Source organism: Schistocerca serialis, chromosome 5 (genome assembly GCF_023864345.2).
Source record: "Schistocerca serialis cubense isolate TAMUIC-IGC-003099 chromosome 5, iqSchSeri2.2, whole genome shotgun sequence".
NCBI lineage: Eukaryota > Metazoa > Arthropoda > Insecta > Orthoptera > Acrididae > Schistocerca > Schistocerca serialis.
This window is the reverse complement of record NC_064642.1, coordinates 257987194-257999419: the sequence shown is the minus strand read 5'-3', so window position 1 is coordinate 257999419 and position 12226 is coordinate 257987194. Positions and strand designations below refer to the sequence as shown.

Here is a 12226-nt window from a genome sequence, read left to right as displayed (position 1 = left end):
CGCAGAGGCTCGAGCATAGTGCTCAGCAAACTGCTAGGTAATCGCGTTTGAGTCGGTAGAGAGCACGCCATTGGTTTTAACGCCAGGGACACCTGTTGGGGTCTGTACCCAAAAAGACGTCTGATCTTCATCCAGACTTGGGAAGGTCACGTATGGTACCCAGTGGTCGACACGTACCTCTCCCAACACTCTTGTTTCCGTCGTTTTATCAACAGGCGAACACGGGCACGGAGCCACTTAAAGGCTATTAGGTGTTCTGGGAAAGGGTGCCGCTTATGTCGCTGTAGATCTCGCCGACGCTCTTTAATTGTCTCAGCGACTTCCGGTGACCACCAAGGGACTGTCTCTCGCAGGGACACCCTAGGGAACGAGGGATCGCGTTTCCCGCCGCAGAAATTATCGTTGAAGTGAGCTGCTCAACCAAAACAGGCTACCCACTCTGCCTTGTTTAAAGCTCATCTGAGTATTCGTCCGTGGGCATGACGTCGGGACGTCGGGGCAGTGACAGAAAGTTGGGGAAGTGGTCACTACCACACAGGTCGTCATGTGCTCTCCAGTGGATAGATGGGAGAAGTCCTGGCCAATGTGTATCCACAGGACATGGGGCCTGTAACTAACAGAAAAAGTGTCATGATGATCTCTCCATTGGCAAAAGATTCCGGAATAGCCATCCATTCGGATCTCCTGGAGGGAACTGCCAATGGGGAGGTGACCTTGAGAGAAATCTCGAATAACGAACGAAAGGAGAACGTCGTGGCGTGGAATTTCAAAAGCGTGAACGTAGTAGGAAAGCTAGAAAATCTGAAATGGGAAATGCAAAGACTCGATCTAGATATAGTAGGCGTCAGTGAGGTGAAATGGAAAGAAAATAAGGATTTCTGGTCGAATAAGTATAGGGTAATATCAACAGCAGGATAAGATGATATAATGGGAGTAGAATTCGTTATGAATAGGAAGAGAGCGCAGAGCGTGTATTGCTGTGACCAGTTCAGTGATAGGTTGTTCTTAACAAATGGTTCAAATGGCTGTGAGTACTGTGGGACTTAACATCTGAGGTCATCAGTCCCCTAGAACTTAGAACTACTTAAACCTAACTGCCGGCCGAAGTGGCCGTGCGGTTAAAGGCGCTGCAGTCTGGAACCGCAAGACCGCTACGGTCGCAGGTTCGAATCCTGCCACGGGCATGGATGTTTGTGATGTCCTTAGGTTAGTTAGGTTTAACTAGTTCTAAGTTCTAGGGGACTAATGACCTCAGCAGTTGAGTCCCATAGTGCTCAGAGCCATTTGAACCATAAACCTAACTAACCTAAGGACATCACACACATCCATGCCCGAGGTAGGATTCGAACCTGCGACCGTAGCGGTCGCGCGGTTCCAGACTGAAGCGCCTAGAACCGCTCGGCCACTCTGGCCGACTTGTTCTTAACAGAATAGACAGCTAACCAGCACCGAAAACGATAGTTCAGTAAGCTGAAGATGAAGAGATAGAGAAAGTATATTAGGATACTCAAACGGTAATACAGTATATAAAGGGAGATGAAAATCTGATAGTCATGGGGCACTAGAATGTAGCTGTAGGGGAAGCAGTAGAAGATAAGATTATGGGAGAATATGGGCTTGGGACAAGGAATGAGAGAGGAGAAAGACTAATTAAGTTGTGTCACAAATTTCATCTAGTAATAGCGAGTACTCTGTTCAAGAATCACAAGAGGCTGAAGTTTAAGACATTAGTCACGAAAAATCAATACCCAAAGAAGTGGGATACGGAAGTACTAAGGAATGACGAGATACAGCATAAGGAATAGCTCAATAGGCAACCCAGTTGAGGATGAATGGGCAACTCTAAAAAGGGCCATCACCGATGTTGAAAAAAAAAAAGGCACAAAGAAGGTTTCTGAAAAGAAACCATGGGTAACAGAAGAAACACTTCAGCTGATCGATGAAAGAAGGAAGTACAAAAATACAAGGAATACAGCAATACAAGTCACTAGAAGTGAACTAAATAGGAAATGCAGGGAAGCTAAGACGAAATGGCTCCATGAAAAATGTGAAGGAATCAAAAAAGAAATGAATGTCGGAAGGACAGACTCATCTTACCGAAAAGTCAAAACAACTTTTGGTGACACTAAAAGCAAGGGTGGTAACATTAAGAGTGCAACTGGAATTTCACTGTTAAATGCAGAGGAGAAATCGGATAGGTGGAAAGAAGACGTTGAATGCTTGAATGAGGGGAAGATTTCTCTGATGTGATAGAAGAAGAAACAGGTGTCGATTTAGAAGAGATAGGGAATCCAGTATTAGAATTTAAAAGAGCTCTGGAGGACTTAAACAAGGCAGAAAGGATTGATAATATTCCATTAGAATTTCTATACTCACTGAGGGATGTGGCGACAAAACGAGTAGCCACGTTGGTGGATAGAATGAGTCTGGCGACATACCATCTGACTTTCGGAAAAATATCATCCACACAATTCCGACGACTTCAAGAGCTGACTGGTGCAAGAATTATCGCACAATCAACTTAACACCTAATCCATCCAAGTTGCTGAAAAGAATAACATACAGAATATTGGAAAAGAAAATTGAGGATGTGCTAGATGAAGATCAGTTTGGCTTTAGAAAAGGTAAAGGCAAGAGAGAGGCAATTCTGACGTTCCGTTTGGTAATGGAAACAAGACTATAGAAAAATCAGGACACCCTCATAGGATTTTGGGACCTGGAAAAAGCGTTCGTGAATGTAAAATGGTGCAAGATGTTCGAAATTCTGAGAAAAACAGGGGTAAGCTATAGGGAGAGACTGGGAATATACACTCCTGGAAATGGAAAAAAGAACACATTGACACCGGTGTGTCACACCCACCATACTTGCTCTGGACACTGCGAGAGGGCTGTACAAGCAATGATCACACGCACGGCACAGCGGACACACCAGGAACCGCGGTGTTGGCCGTCGAATGGCGCTAGCTGCGCAGCATTTGTGCACCGCCGCCGTCAGTGTCAGCCAGTTTGCCGTGGCATACGGAGCTCCATCGCAGTCTTTAACACTGGTAGCATGCCGAGACAGCGTAGACGTGAACCGTATGCGCAGTTGACGGACTTTGAGCGAGGGCGTATAGTGGGCATGCGGGAGGCCGGGTGGACGTACCGCCGAATTGCTCAACACGTGGGGCGTGAGGTCTCCACAGTACATCGATGTTGTCGCCAGTGGTCGGCGGAAGGTGCACGTGCCCGTCGACCTGGGACCGGACCGCAGCGACGCACGGATGCACGCCAAGACCGTAGGATCCTACGCAGTGCCGTAGGGGACCGCACCGCCACTGCCCAGCAAATTAGGGACACTGTTGCTCCTGGGGTATCGGCGAGGACCATTCGCAACCGTCTCCATGAAGCTGGGCTACGGTCCCGCACACCGTTAGGCCGTCTTCCGCTCACGCCCCAACATCGTGCAGCCCGCCTCCAGTGGTGTCGCGACAGGCGTGAATGGAGGGACGAATGGAGACGTGTCGTCTTCAGCGATGAGAGTCGCTTCTGCCTTGGTGCCACTGATGGTCGTATGCGTGTTTGGCGCCGTGCAGGTGAGCGCCACAATCAGGACTGCATACGACCGAGGCACACAGGGCCAACACCCGGCATCATGGTGTGGGGAGCGATCTCCTACACTGGCCGTACACCACTGGTGATCGTCGAGGGGACACTGAATAGTGCACGGTACATCCAAACCGTCATCGAACCCATCGTTCTACCATTCCTAGGCCGGCAAGGGAACTTGCTGTTCCAACAGGACAATGCACGTCCGCATGTATCTCGTGCCACCCAACGTGCTCTAGAAGGTGTAAGTCAACTACCCTGGCCAGCAAGATCTCCGGATCTGTCCCCCATTGAGCATGTTTGGGACTGGATGAAGCGTCATCTCACGCGGTCTGCACGTCCAGCACGAACGCTGGTCCAACTGAGGCGCCAGGTGGAAATGGCATGGCAAGTCGTTCCACAGGACTACATCCAGCATCTCTATGATCGTCTCCATGGGAGAATAGCAGCCTGCATTGCTGCGAAAGGTGGATATACACTGTACTAGTGCCGACATTGTGCATGCTCTGTTGCCTGTGTCTATGTGCCTGTGGTTCTGTCAGTGTGATCATGTGATGTATCTGACCCCAGGAATGTGTCAATAAAGTTTCCCCTTCCTGGGACAATGAATTCATGGTGTTCTTATTTCAATTTCCAGGAGTGTACATACATCATAAAAAGGGTTTTGCATCACCTCGGTTCCGAGGGTTTCGGAACCTGTACAGAAACTTCGTATAGAGATCAACATAAACGTCATTTTCGACCTTTTTATTGCTCATGAAAAACACACATTGCATGTTGTATCACCATACAGCTAGACCCTCAGAAGTGGTGGTCCAGATTGCTGTACACACCGGGACCTCTAATACCCAGTACCACGTCCTCTTGTATTGATGCATGCCTATATTCGTCGTGGCATACTATCCATAAGTTCATCAAGGCACTGTTGGTCCAGATTGTCTCACTCCTCAACGGCGATTCCGCGTAGATCCCTCCGAGTGGTCGGTGGGTCAGGTCGTCCATAAACAGCCCTTTTCAATATATTCCAGGCATGTTCGACAGGGTTCATGTCTGGAGAACATGCTGGCCACTAGTCGAGTGATGTCGTTATCCTGAAGGAATTCTTTCACGAGATGTGCACGATGGGGGCGCGAACTGTAGTCCATGAAGATGAATGCCTCTCCAATACGCTGCCGGTATGGTTGCACTATTGGTCGGAGGATGACATTTACGTATCGTACAGCCGTTACGACGCCTTCCATGACCACCAGCGGCGTACGTCGGCCCCACATAATGCCATCCCAAAATAGCAGGCTGCACTCACTGGGCAGTGTGTCTAAGGCGTTCAAACTGACCGGGTTGCCTCCAAACACGTCTCCGACGATTGGTTGAAGGCATATGCGACACTCGTCGGTGAAGAGGACGTGATGCCAGTCTTGAGTGATCCATTCGGAATGATGCTGGGCTCCGTCTGTACCGCGCTTAATCGTGTCGTGATTGCAAAGATTGACCTGGCCATGGTCGTCAGGAGTGAAGTTGCGCATCATGCAACCTATTGCGCACAGTTTGAGTCGTAACACGACGTCCTTTGGCTGTACGAAAAGCATTATTCAACATGGTGGCGTTGCTGTCAGGTGGCGGTCATCCGCTGTAATAGTAGCCCTTGGGCGGCCTGAGCGAGGCATGTCATCGACATTTCCTGTCTCTCTATATCTCCATGTCCGAACAACATCGCTTTCGTTCACTCCGAGACGCCTGGACACTTCCCTTGTTGAGAGCCCTTCCTGTCACAAAGTAACTACGCGGACGCGATCGAACCGCGGTATTGACCGTCTAGTCATGGTTGAACTACAGACAACACGAGCCGTGTACCTCCTTCCTGGTGGAATGACTGAAACTGATCGTATCCCCTCCGTTTAATAGGTACTGTTCATGCATGGTTGTTTACATCTTTGGCCAGATTTAGTGACAGCTCTGAACAGTCAAAGGGACTGTATCTGTGATACAATATCCAGTCAATGTCTATCCGCAGGAGTTCTGGGAACCGGGGTGATACAAAACTTTTTTGATATGTGTACAATATGTACAGGAGCCAAGAGAGAATAATAAGAGTGGACGACCAAGAACGAAGTGCTAGAATTAAAAAGGGCTTAAGACGCCAAGTTTCCTCTTTAAAATGACGTATCATACATAGCTTTACTAGAATTATAACTATTTTATTTTTATAGATTTGTAAGATCGGGCATTGCGCTTTAGTTACACACTTCTCTCGTGGCTGACTATGAACTTTTTGGCAGTACATTTATGTGATATGAATTCAAATATCCCACTTTCCAGGAACTCTTTATACATTATCTGTCCAAAAATGTTTCCTCTGGTTTCCTCAAGTTACTCTTTGATTTTGCGACAGGATTGTTTGTAAACCATGTGCTATATGAAAGTTGTTGTTGTCGAGTTATTTCGTATTTATTGCTTTATTTTTCGCAGTGAAAATGCCTGGAGATAGAGCAAAGGTGTTTAAAAAGCGTGTGAACTGGCAAAATAAAAGAAATGATGATTCATTAGCAAAGCAAAGCAGTTCTTCATTATCACTGTTGGAAAATATGAGTCCACTTACTACTGATTTGCCGAACGAACTTACTCCAAATGAAAACAGTGCTTCTCATAAAAAAATAAGAGATTTGGAAGAGAAATATAATTTACTTGATAAAGGGAAATAAGTTTTTGAACTCATTTATACGAGTATATTGTGCGAAGCTCTTGAAGACAGTGTGTGCTGCAAAAAATGTCAAGGAAACGTTTCTCTGAAAGTAGGATCCCATGATGGCCTGGCTGCCCAGTTTAGTTTAATATGCGTGTTTATAAGTACAGCTGTAAGTTCTGTTTCAGTAACTGTAAATAATAGATACAAGAAAACTGAACTTTATTGTGTAAATATTAGGTTAGTTTATGGACTGCGAGCAATTGGTAAGGGTAAAGCAGCTGGTGATATGCTATTTGGTGTTCTAAATCTTCCAAGTGTACCATCAAAGTTTGATGCTTACAACTATGTAGTAGGATCTGCAGTTGAAGATGTAGCACAGAAGTCAATGCAGGTAGGTGTGGAAGAAGCAGTGAAAGAAAATGATGGCAGTCGTGACCTCATAGTAGCTTTTGATGGCACATGGCAAAAAAGGGATCACACCTCCAACAATGGTGTTGTACCAGCAACTAGTGTTGACACTGGCACGGTTATTCATGTTGCAATAATGTCTACATACTGTAGATGCATAGACAGGCTGAAAAATGAAGATAGTGATGATTGTGTTGCTAGTTATTATGTTAGTAGCATGGAGATTGCTGGTGTGAAAGAAAGTTTTCATCGCTCTTCAGAATGGTATAATGTTCGCTATGTCAAGTATCTGGAAGATGGTGACTCTAAAGCATTCAAGTAAGTTTTGGAAAGCAAACCATATGGGAACAGTGTAAATATAAGCAAACTTGGATGTATAGGACATGTGCAGAAGAGAATGTGTGCCAGGCTGAGAAGGTTAAAATCATTTATGAAAGGGAAAAAACTAGATGATGGGAAAACCTTGCATGGCAAAGGAAGATTAACTGATTCCATAACAGACCACATTTAGAATTGCTATGGCCTTGCAATCAGGCAAAATACTGCCAATCTTGAAGAAATGAAGAAAACTATATGGTCTTTGTATTTCCACACCGCATCCACAGATGAGCATCCAGAACATGGTTTGTGCCCCAAAGGTGAAAAGAACTGGTGTAAATACAATAGGGGACTAACAACTGGAGAGAAACGCATTCACCACCAGCCTACCATTAGCCATCATGGAAGAAATGAAGCCCATTTTCAGAGATCTGGCTGACAGAAGTCTTGTGATGAAATGTCTTCATGGGAAAACGCAGAACCCCAACGAGTGCTTGAATAGTGTGATATGGCATCGTCTCCCAAAAACAGTGTTTGTCGGAATTAATACACTACATTTTGGTGTGTATGATGCTGTGGCAACCTTCAATCCTGGGAATATAACTAAATGCCAGGCCCTTCAAAAGTTGCGTTTGCGTGTTGGTTCCCGCACAGTACGTGCTATGTTGACTTTAGATCAGTACAGACTAAGGTATGCTGACAATATAATCAAGACATTGGTGAAAAAAGCAAGACAGTTGCAGAGGGGTGGCAAAAGAAGACTTGAAGATGATTATGAAGACTGTGGAGAGGGTACTAACTATGGATCAGGAATGTTTTAATCTTCTTCTCCGTTTCCCGTAAGTTTGTTTTTTACTTCTTCTAGTAATGTTATCTCAGGTACTGGTGAACCTATAAGTCTAAAATTTTTATGAATTAGTGATATGGGTTTCTTTTACACATTGAAACAACGATTTTTTAATTACTTGATTTACAAAAGACTTAGGGGTGGTAATCTAGTAAAAAGTAATGGAAAAAATTTACTTAAAAATAAATGTAAAATATCTCTGTAACAAAATACTTTGACGATAAACTGTTGTTCGAGTATTGTTATAACATATCAATGCACATACAGTCAAAATTTTATCTCTCTGTCTCCAGTAGTTTGTGAGACAATGTTCCCTATAGTAGGAATATTTTAACATTGCGGGGATATGCGATTCCGTATCCTCTTAAGCGAGAAAGTTCACCACGGCCAATATAACTCCATCACCGGAGGTATCTTAGAACGAAACAGTTAAAACAGCTTTCACCGCAATCGTCACCCCCGTTAGTTTTCAGGAAAGCATCAAAGGGTGCACAGCGAGCACCGAAATGGGCAGGCTTAAAAAGTTTCTATAATCGATGCAGACCAACTAACGGTGGATGCAAACTTCCCCCAAGCACAAATTCACAACTCAGGGAAGAATCACGTAGGGCAAGGCAATGACAACAGAGCCCGCAAACTCAACCAAACGAGATCACACGACATGGCTCGACAACAGAAAGAGGTTACCTTTCAGCGCACGGAATCAGCTAATCATAATCAAAGCCATTCCCGTTGCAACGGTTCCCTCAGAGCAAATCGGTCAAGGCACCGACCACCAGCGGGTGACATCACGCGTTTCCTCCGACCGACTTACTTCCTCCTCGTCGCCGGTGACTGTCCATTCCGCACTCTTCCTCCTCACAAACATTTGAAACCGGAAGACGCGGTGCAATGGCGCAGCCAGGCGACCAGAGGGAAAACGAAGCAGAGATTCGATGTAAGTACTGCAGTCAATACAAGCCGACACGGCTCACTACCGAGCACCAGCTTCAACATCCGAAATCTTCAGCCTACAATATCTGGCTGACGCTGGGCATACGTGTCTGTTACCTCCAGTAACCTACCGGGGACCTGACAAATACGTCACAGTGTATCGCTGCTGTAATGCAATGCAAATGTGGTCCAACACGCTGTTAAGCAGATGGTCATAACGTTACGACTGATCAGTGTGTGGAATAGGTACACCTCTTATCAAAAGCATCGAGACATCCCAGTGTAACGTGGAATTGACCAACAGATGTCACGAGAACCCAATACGGAAGTGTAAAAGTTGCGCCAGAAACAGCTGAGTGGGTCGGTCAGTAGAGCTGAGTGACCTCGAACGTACACTAGTTACTTGATGTCATTTGAGTAACAAATCCATCAACTGCTCCAAATTTGTTGCAGTCGACTGTTGGTGACGTGATTGTGAACTGGAGAAGCGAAGGAATAACCATAGATAAACCAAGACCATGTAGACGTCATGTGTTGAGGAAAAGGGCCTGTCGAACATTTACCGAGGGTGCTTGAAAAAATGGCATGAAATCAGCGGAAGAAATCACTCTTGCGCGCCAAAGCGTTACCAGCAGTCCAATTAGCACAATGACTGTGCACAGGCAGTTAAAAAGAATATGGTACAGTGGACGAGCAGCTCATCATATGCCACAAATTTCTGTAGTAAATACTAAACGACACTTGAGCTGGCGTAAAGAGCGACGGCACTGGGGACTGGATCACTAGAGTGATAGTCACGGTATTCCTTGTGGAATTTCGATGGAAGTGTTTGGGTTTGGCGAGTACCTCGTGAACACTAGCTGCCATCACGCTAGGTCCCAACAGAGGAAGTTATGTTAGAGTATCGAGGTGTTTTTCGTGGTTAGAAGCGCATAAGAAACTGTTAAATCGATATATGATGAACACATTCAGCATTGTTTACTGCACACAGTAGATGAAGTTTCTAACACCGATTTTGGCATGCAAACCATGTCTTAAAAATCATCCTTAAGTAATACAGATAATAATAACGAGTGGTGGTTGTACTGTCTGTGTATACTGGGTATACTGGGTGACAATTATTGAACTATATGAAATAAAATCGTCATAGTTTCTGAACGGTTTGTGTTAGGACGTTCAAACTGCGCAATTGGCCGCGGGGCATGATGGGAGCCTTGTCGTTACCGGCAATTTGCACGTGAAAATGTCATGGCAAAGCGTGCCTGAGCGTATAGGCTTGCGAATGCCTACTGTGCGAGCAGTAACAGCCCAGCTGCGGCTCAAAGGAAGTTTGCGACAGGATTCAAGCTGAAGACAACCGGACCAAACAATCAAGAATTTGAATCGGAAGTTTGAGACAACGGGTAGTGTTTGTGATGACAGTGTTGACAATATCGGTCGTCCAAGTAGGGCGGCCGGCCGCGGTGGACAAGCGGTTCTAGGCACTTCAGTCCGGAACCACACGGCTGCTACGATCGCTGGTTCGAATCCTGCTTAGGGCATGGATGCGTGTGATGTCCTTAGGTTAGTTAGGTTTAAGTAGTTCTAAGTTTAGGGGACTGACAACTTCAGCTGTTAAGTCCCATAGTGCTTAGAGCCATTTGAACCAAATAGGTCGAAACACCTGAAAACATCGAGAAGACACGCGTCGTGTTTCAAATCAACCCCAGGAAATCTATCAGACGAGCTGCATAACAGGTGGCAGTCAACGTGAGCACTGCGTCAAATTGTTGTTTAAGACCTGCATCGATTCCCAGGCAAAATTCAAATCCATCAGTCTCTACGCCACACGGCTATGGGACAGCGGTTGTGTTTCGCCAACACTATTGTCCACAGAATTGACGAACACGACTTTGATATAAATATGGTTGGGTTTAGCGACGAAGCCCACTTCCATCTGGATGGGTTCGCAACAAGCAAAATTGGCGCATTTAGGGAACTGGGAATCTCCATTTCGCGATCGAGAAGTCTCTTCTCCCTCAACGGGTGACTGTGTGGTGGACAGTGTCCAGTCACGGAATAATCGGTGCGATATTCCCTGATGGCACTGTGACTACTGAACGGTACGTGAAGGTTTTGGAAGATAGTTTAATGCCCATTATCTAAAGCGACCCTGATTTCGACAATATGTGGTTATGCAGGTCAGAGCTCTACTCCATTGAAGTAGAAAAGTGTTTGATGTCCTGTAGGAATACTTTTGGGACCGCATTCTGGCTAGAGAGTATTCAGAGGCCACTGGAATGGGCCTTGACTGGCTACTATATTGACCCTGTCTGAAGACATGCGACTCCTTTTCGAGCGATTATATTAAAAACAATGTGTCCAGCAGTAACCCTAAAACCATTGCTGAGCTGGAAACAGCCGCTCAGAAGGTCATTGTCAGCATCGGTGTACTGACATTTCAGCGGGTCATGCAGAATTTCGCTTTTCGTCTGTTCCACACCATCGCCAATGATGGCAGGCATATACACTACTGGCCATTAAAATTGCTACACCAAGATGAAATGCAGATGATAAACGGGTATTCATTGGACAAATATATTATACTAGCACTGACATGTGATTACATTTTCTTCCAATTTGGGTGCATATATCCTGAGAAATCAGTACCCAGAACAACCACCTCTGGCCGTGATAACGGCCTTGTTACGCCTGTAGATTGAGTCAAACAGAGCGTGGATGGCATTTACAGTCACAGCTGGCCATGCAGATTCATCACGATACCACAGTCCATCAAGAGTAGTGACTGGCGTATTGTGACGAGCCAGTTGCTCGGCCACCATTAACCAGACGTTTTCAGTTGGCGAGAGATCTGGAGAATATGCTGGCCAGGGCAGCAGTCGAACATTTTCTGTATCCAGAAAGGTCCGTACAGGACCTGCAACATGCGGTCGTGCATTATCCTGCTGAAATGTAGGGTTTCACAGGGATCGAATGAAGGGTAGATCCACGGGTCGTAACACGTCTGAAATGTAACGTTCACTGTTCAATGTGCCGTCAATGCGAACAAGAGGTGACCGAGACGTGTAACCAATGGCACCCCATACCATCACGCCGGGTGATACGCCAGTATGGCCATGACGAATACACGCTTCCAATGCGTTCACCGCGATGTCGCCAAACACAGATGCGACCATCATGATGCTGTAAACAGAACCTGGATTCATCCGAAAAAATGACGTTTTGCCATTCGTGCACCCAGGTTCGTCGTTGAGTACACCATCGCAGGCGCTCCTGTCTGTGATGCAGCGTCAAGGGTAACCGCAGCCATGGTCTCCGAGCTGATAGTCCATGCTGCTGTAAACGTCGTCGAACTGTTCGTGCAGATAGTTGTTGTCTTGCAAACGTCCCCATCTGTTGACTCAGGGATCGAGACGTGGCTACACGATCCGTTACAGCCATGCGGATAA

General features: G+C 46.0%; 1 protein-coding gene across 1 annotated transcript in view; it reads left to right on the top strand.

The window, feature by feature from the left end:
* LOC126481882 (thymus-specific serine protease-like) overlaps positions 1 to 12226 on the top strand; it is a 141268-nt gene that overhangs the window by 28587 nt on the left and 100455 nt on the right. The window lies entirely within an intron of this gene.